Below are 8,569 nucleotides of genomic sequence, written 5' to 3' on the forward strand. Positions count from 1 at the left end.
CTTTCATTGGTTTATAGTGTGCGTAAGTGTGTGAGAGTGCACTACCATTAAGCGAGTTAAGGGGGCAGTACTGAGCAAAATCATAGCACACTCAAACACATTTTTTTTTTTTCATCACTTGTGGGCCAAAACTCAGTTCTGCACTAGACATATCAGCAAAGCATTTTCTATTCATTCCAATGAGAATCCTTGTGGGGTCCAGCAAAATGGCCCCACACCGTTTTTAGGGCCCCACACCGTGAGTGTGCTGTCATGTTGCGGTCCCCACGAAGTGATAAAAACAAACACACACACACACACACACACACACACACAGTCATTCAGTTTTTGTTTCGGAAATCGTGTCTCATATTGGTAATGGAGACCATCTCATTATGAAAAGTTTTGAAACAACACCAGCAACTGTGTATAATAATGAGTGTGTGTGTAAATGGCTTAGTATGTAATGGGCAGATCATGTTATGACAGACAATGCCCTGGACAGACATGTGATATTGTCCAGCCATGATCACCTCATGGGCCCATGTGACTATCACCAGTTCAACAGAAACCCCAGTTGTGGGGTGTTTATGTTCATCTTGTGGTGTCAAGCTTTGCTCCACAGACCACATTTACACCCAGATTTCTGTGGTCAGTGGTGGACGTTCACAACAATGTTTACCAGGAGATCCCACTATAGACCCACTGGGTATTCCATCAATAACAACATATGCAAAACATTGATCTCTCCAATGTTGTATCAGTAACTATTCTTAAGGCGTGGCCACATTAGTCAAGTCACCTTCATTTATACAGCGCTTTTAACAATATAGATTGTTTCAAAGCAGCTTTACAGTGATAACAGTGATTTTTGTCTTGTTCCCAATCCAAATATCTAAAAATTCTTAAATCAAGATGCATTTACTAGATGAGTAAAATTACATAAGATATTATGTCCTGTTTTCTGGGGGAATTAATCAAAATGAAGTGATTTGATGTTTAAAAAAAGCTAAATTATCGGCTATTGGGGTAAGAAAAATAATCTTAATTAATCCAAACAGAAACAATATTATTTTTCTTACCCCATTGGCAGATAATTTTGCTTGTTTTAAACAAAAAACTCACTTAATTTTAATTTATTTGCCCAGAAAACAAGTCATTTTACTCATCTAGTAAATGCATCTTGATTTAGGAAATGTTTGATATTTGGACTGGAAACAAGACAAAAATACTAAGTAAGAATTTTTTTTTTTTGCTGTGTAACTTAGGCCCCATCCACACTACTGCGTTTTAGTTTAGAAACGGAGAATTAAAACGAATACGATCTCCGTCCACACCAGCGTTTTAGCTGCGTATTAGAATTGATCTCCGTCCACATTAAAACGACTGAAAACGTGGATCACGTGACCATTCACCTACACTGGGCATGCACGTGCCGGTGTAAACGGGACACAGATTGGTTGATATGTGCCGATCTGGACATTCGAAAGTTTTCGCACCATTCCTCAGGAACCACAACTTCATTGATAAAATTATCCCACCATGCGCTGATTCTTCCCGGCTTAACACAAAACCGACGCTCAATGTACGGTCGATACCGCCGCTGTATATATATACATTTATAATGTATAATTTTACTAAATAATTAACTAAACCTAATTTCTTACTTTATCTTTGTAAAGAAACCTCATTGCTTAACGGCTTCTCTCTGCATCTATTCCTGTCAGCCATCGTAACTTCTGTTTGGTTACAATTCGCAACCTCACCACTAGATGCTGCTAAAAATTACACAGTGGACCCCTAAAGGGGACATGATGATTTTCTTTTAAGTTTATATATATATATATGTGTGGACAAACTGTTATTTTTAACCCTCATTCTGACCCTCTGTCTAAAATTAACTGTTTTTAAGGTGCGGCTCCTTTAAGGTTTTGTCAGTAAAAGGGCCACTGTTCTGATTGGCTAAAGTCATTGCATAGGAAACAGTATCAACGCCGGCTCGCTATTGCACACGAGTTTTAGAAAAAATTATCCATATACAGTATGATTATAAAATTATAACTATGTCTACTACAGCATCGCATCAGGGAGTGCATTATAGTCTCCCTGAGGTAAAATTTGATTCATTCATTGCCATAGGAGAGGAAGAATTTTGCAAACTCGTTAATTCATCTAAATCGACAACATGTATGTTAGACCCTATACCGACTAAACTATTGAAAGAGATGCTTCCAGAAGTCATAGATCCTCTTCTTAACATCATTACAGTTTTTTCTATTGCTAAACGACAGTAAGCACAACTGGACCTACATGTGCAAAACTCTAACTACAGTCTGCACTACCAACGGTCACCTGAGCTAAACAGTTCACATCACCTGCAAAACACATTCCAAGCAACACAACTTCCAAAAACACTATGCACAACCCTCACTGAGATAACACACACTGTCACTCAGAACACACTGAGAGTAAAAACACTACCATCAAACACCGATACAGAAAATACAAACTTTTCATCTTTACAGTTTGAACAATTTCAGTGACTTCATACAAAGTAATATTATCTTCAAAGAAAAGAGTGACATTCTTTCACATGATTTATTTAAAATTTTAGAACATACCCAGACAGCACGTTCAGTCTTACCAACGTTGGCAAGAGCTAAATTGTTGTCTGGGTAACAATTCTTTAAGGTAAATGAAAATTAGCAGTTTGCTTCAATAGTCTGTAGTAGTATAGCTACAAAATTACAGTAATGAGAAAAAAAGGTAGAAACTAAAAGTATATAGTTTCTATATACTCCGGTTCATAAAGGTATGGCGTTGTGCTAAAATTACTTTCATCATCTGTTCCGTCTGACATTGTGCTAAAATTGGTTTCATCATCAGAAGTTTCGCAGTCAGACATGTTGTCAGCGAGTCGCGCTATCAACAGCTGATGGGAACGTTGACGATTGACAGCAGCGCGGATTGATAAAAATGGAAAGAAAATAGTGCCGATTAAAACTGAGGTATGAATTTTGACCGGCGTGTTTTTTGTGTGTTAAATTAATCAAGCTTTGAAACGCAAATAATTTTTTCACGTAAAAACGCACAGTTTTGAGGCCCCGGAAACTAACCGGGAGTACTTTCTTGAAAAACTTCCAGCGGTCAGATCTCTGACCAGGGAGGTGACAGCAGAGTGGGTCAGAGTGTATGCACTATAGTGCTGGTAAGGATTCCATACAACTTCATGTCTTAAATGGGCGAACTAACCCTTTAAACAAACATCAGATGCATCTATTATTTTCTCAAACTTCCCTCTGTAAATTTATAGACTACGCTGAATTTGTATAAACTTTTTAAACAATAAACCTTTTAATCATCACAGTCCTTTGCTCTGCTGTTTTCGTACTGTGTGCTGCCCTCTGGCGCAGATCTCCCACTAAATGGCTCAGTCTTCAGTGAGGGGGGAGAGATATAAGGGTCTTTAATCTGGAAAATGTGTTTCATTCCCTCCAGATGGTTTTAATGACTGCGGCAGAAGCCGGTCCAGAATCTCAGTGAATGGAGTTGGCGTCTCTGGGCCTGGGCTTATTCCATTGGGCCTCTCTGATGGCGTTTTGCTTTCCGCTAAGAATAAAACTCCTTCATAAGTCCTGCACTTCTGCTATGACCTCTGCATGTCCCAGTGTGTGCACAGATATGTTAATTGCACAGGGTGAAGAGTGTAACTATGACGTACGTGTGGACAGGCGACGCTCATATGGCCCGCATTCGATGCTCTGACGGCGCTCACACTAATAAAGAGATTCACACACTCAAATATGAGTTAATCACACTGGCACACATGTGCTTACTGAAGAACATGCTGTATTATATGAGGTACAGTACCTCCTGCCCTCGATCTTTATGACTTTATGAAACATGCTGCTTTACTGCAGATGCACAGTTTAGGAAGACATTACTAAACCAAACTGCCATTTACATTTATTCAGCTAATTATTCAGTGATATTGTACGAGAGTGTTATTTTTATTTTTTCATCACTTTTGAAGCAATATTATTATCATAATCCATCACTGGACTGGGCCTGAATAGGTTTCAGTGTTGGTAACGTTTCTCAGCCTTAAATAAACCTGAACCCCCAAAACTGAGCCCCATCTGAGCCTTATCCACACTGTAAAAAAAAAAAAAAAAAGAGAGAGAGAGAGGAACACAGAAATTACAACTGACTTCAGACACAGCCTTAGATGAAATCAACTTAAGATAAAAGAAGACATTAAATATTAGTCCTTACCCTAACCCTAACCCTATTATAAATGTACCGTTAGCTTCTAAAATTAAATGAATTAAGGTAATCTGTGTCCTGACATGTAATGAGTCAGCTTAATTTATTGGATTTGACTGTGTGTGTGCTATTGTAACGCATTCTCATCCTTTGGCGTCATATGTGACGCCATATGACAAAACGGCGAAATACTACGCACATGGCACCCTTTATCGTCAATATAACACGCACTGTGATGGGTAGGTTTAGGTGTGGGGTAGGGTCTGCGTCTCATATTCACGCTAAAGGATGCCAGTCAATTTTATGACGCCTTGGGTTCGCGTGTTATATTCAAGCTAAAGGGTGCCATGTGCGTAGTATTTCGCCGTTTTGTCATATGGTGTCACATATGCCGCCAAAGGATGAGAACGGGCTCGCTATTGTGAGCTAGCAGTAACTGCAAGTGCTCTGAGTTCATTTAAAGTTTGTAATTTCCCTGTTTCTTCTCAATACAGTGGAAAGTGTAATTGTGTATTAAGAAATATTATTGTTTTAGTGGACTTGATTAAAATAAGTTCAAAGTACTCTTCAAAGTACTACTTTCTAAACATAATTGAATTGAGGTGTCCTTAAATGAATTGAGTTAGTTTAACTTGTCGGGTTTTACAGTCTATTAGCTAGTGAAATGTCCTGCTTCAAAAACATGAGCACCATGGCTTAACATCTTAAGAGCATTTGTATGCCACAACTCCCTATTTATTCAGAATCTCATGGTATATTAATTCCAGTATTTTGTTTACATAAAGCCCAGCTGTTGAATTTTTGGCAAACACAGGGACATTTGGACCTGTCTGATGCCAACCAGAGTGAAATGTGATCTGCCTACATACCATTTTCCCACAGCGGATTAGTCCTGGGTAGATTAGTATTATCACACACCAGTCTGGTTGAATTCAGGTTCCCGGAAACCACAATCACCCTTGAAAAGTCATAGAGGGATCTTCTTTTATGATTCTGGGATAAAGGGAGTATGTTTAAACAGCATGTTTTGGCACAATTTCACTCAACTTCTCCCTGGAGATGAGCTTTAGTCAAGTCAAGTCAAGTCAAGTCAAGTCACCTTTATTTATATAGCGCTTTTTACAATACAGATTGTATCAAAGCAGCTTCACAGTGATAACATGAAAATAATACAACAACGTTTGTTTCTAGAAGAAAATTGCATCATCCTCCATCTTAAGTAAGCAAGCCAAAAGCCAAGGCAACAGTGGCAAGGAAGCAAAACTCCATCGGGTGACAGAATGGAGAAAAAAAGCCAGTTCTCTGGCCAACGAACAAACAGTGTATGATTGTGATTCAGGCAGCATTAGTCATGATGCATTAACCATTTATCCTGTATTACAACAGATTTATAAGTAAAAATAGACAGTCTGGTATTTTGACAACACTTTTATCTGAGCCACAGAGGCTTAAAATGTAATGAAAATGTCTTTATACATTGACCTCATAAATCTCTTGGTATAGTGTACAGGCTGCATGAACTAATGGACCCTTTTCACATTTCCGGGGTTCTCAGAAGCGGAAGAATTTGTCATAGTTGGGTAATCTTCCATAGCGGTGAACAGGAGACGACAGCAAATATATAATATAAGCTATATAGCAAAAGAAAAAATATGCAATGGCATTTCCACAACCTTCTGAAATATGGGGAAAATATTGAGAAATTGATTAAGTTGGTCAGAAGAGAGAAAGATGTCAAATTTGTTTGAAACACCTCATTTGAATCACCCTCACAGCAGCATTCATTCGTTTTTTACATTTACTGCCAAAGCCAACAACTTAAAGTTTGTCTACAAACTTTTTTATCTGGTTATATTTAAGATATATTACCTTTAAATCTAATTTAATTCTATAGTTAAACTATAATCACACACATGTACTTGTTTGGCAAGGAAGCAAGATTCTCAATTCCGTTTGTTTAGTGACTCTAAGACATGAAACTTCAGTGTGTAACTGGTCCTGTGCTGTTTAAACAAAGGAAAAAATGTATTTTGTCAAGCTGATTTACAGAGAAGGACAGTTACCTGTTCAGCATGATGACCTTTAATGTCCCGGATAACCTCTGTGTACCGTATATTCCCATTTAGCCAATGTCCGCAACTGCCTTATTCAAGACGAGTGGGTTAATACTGATGTTTTTTATGTTGGAGAATGAAAAGTGAAAATATATTGAGCTTTTGTTCACCACAGACCTTATTTCAGGCATTTAACCAGAAGCCCATTCAAAATTCCCATTAGATTCAGGATGATGAAACCGGAAGTGCAAAAATGCAAACTGGTTTTAAGATTCATTCATTCAGATTGACTATGACTGTCAATCCCAGACACAAATTAATTAAACTATTGAAACAGGGAGAATAAAAATCATACTTTTACTGAGGACTCCGTGCCATTACACACATGCTCTGAGCTACGGTTATTATCAATTACTGCGGCCAAAAGATTGTACAAATATCTGATTGGATAGATAAAAATGTTCTCCCCATTTTATATATATATATATATATATATATATATATATATATCACACATAAAAAGGAGTAAAATCACATTAAAGTTGACTTTTTGTCATAAATTCATTAAGTCTCTCAAGTATAAACCCCTAATGCTTGGCAAAGCTTCCGAAATATTAGTTTATGTCCAAAACCACTCATGAGAAAAACATGCCTTTATCTCCAAACTCTGTGTCCCGTTTCAGAGAGCTGGCATCATTTCCACCTTCACCTCGGCAGTCTTTCTGCATTTATATTTATTTTGTGCCGAGATGTGAAACCGAGTCCGCTCATTTAAACCCAAATCAAACATTGCGCTGTATTTTCAGTGCTTTAGGACGCATTTCCCCCCAATGTTTCCGACCGCATCATTTCCAATTTTAACATGCAGTTACCGTCTTCATGACATCAGGCGGTAGAGTGTTTATTTTCGTGGTGAATGTTTACCCAACTGCTTTGTCTTCTTGTGAGTTGGATTTGCACTTGCCTTTGGTTGTTGACAACGTGTTGTTTCAACATCATCATAATAACTTGTATTTACTGATATTCTTAAGAATGTTAGTATATTTTAGCAGTGCAAAATCTCATACACAAACGTCACTGATGCAAGGAGGCAACAAACAATTGTGAGAGTTCAGATAATTACAGATTGCGATTTATTGGCATAACTGTGCCAAACTGTGTGTGTGCCCTTCAGAATAGTGTAAGTGCTGGTTTCTGTGTGTGTGTTCAGACATCTGTTAATGATTCTGCAGATGTTGGGGGGAGGGGGGGGGGGGGGTCTTTAACAACAGGAGCTGTATTGTGTTGTGTTTCATTTCTGCCTTGCATTGGGCTCATTTCTGGGTGTGCTCATGACCTGACGTATTGCTCAGTGTGCGTTCACAAATCAGTTGCACCAAACAAGGCTATATTACAGGAAATAATGGTTTTCATGTACTTTTAGGCCCTGTCCACACGAACACGGGTATTTTGAAAACCACAGATTTTTCAATGCGGTTTGTCCACAGTATCCATCACTGAAACCGAGCCTTTTTATTTTTATTTTTGAAGATTATCAGAAACTCTGGTTCCAGTGTTGTCGTGTAGCCGGTGAAACCGGAGATTTGGCTTGCGACATCAGATTGTGCGCCACTATCTCCTTTGTGTACATGAGGCGAGTCTGTGCACTGGCGGACGTAGACAAAATATTGCTGCTAATAACTATTCTATAACATGTATACAGATACATGCACAGTTCTCCCATTATATTGCGTAACAGAGGCGTCAGAATGCAATAATACGCAGGTCACTGCTTATGACAAAATGTTGTTAGCCTATCAGAACCGGTAATAACCTGTTTTTCAGGCTTCTGATTGGCTCTTCACAGTGCTTCATAGCGTGTTCTGGCGTTTAGAAAAAAAAGTGCTTGTTTGGACTATTTTTTCTTAAATGGAGGAAAAACTCAGTTTATAAAAATACCCGTGTATCAGGGTTTACGTTGTCCGGTAATTACCGGACATTGGCCGGGAAAAAAATGAAATGTCCGACAAAATTAAATCTCTCTGGTCAAATTGTCCAATTAAAATTGCCTAATAATCCCGCCCCCTAACACAATCTGAATTTGAGAATAAGCCTAAAATGTATAAAGCAAAAATACACCGACCTTTGGCTATGTTATAAATATAAATGAACAGGCTCTACCGTTAGAAAGTTATGAAACATCACTTGCTGCATTTCAAATAAAGCGCACGCCTAAAACGGCTGTAATATAGACCTAAACAGCGAACGATTGAGTGAGACGTTTCAGATAT

The sequence above is a fragment of the Siphateles boraxobius genome, unplaced genomic scaffold (genome assembly GCF_051911475.1).
Source record: "Siphateles boraxobius isolate OS27281-9 unplaced genomic scaffold, OSU_SipBor_1 76, whole genome shotgun sequence".
In the NCBI taxonomy this organism is placed as follows: domain Eukaryota; kingdom Metazoa; phylum Chordata; class Actinopteri; order Cypriniformes; family Leuciscidae; genus Siphateles; species Siphateles boraxobius.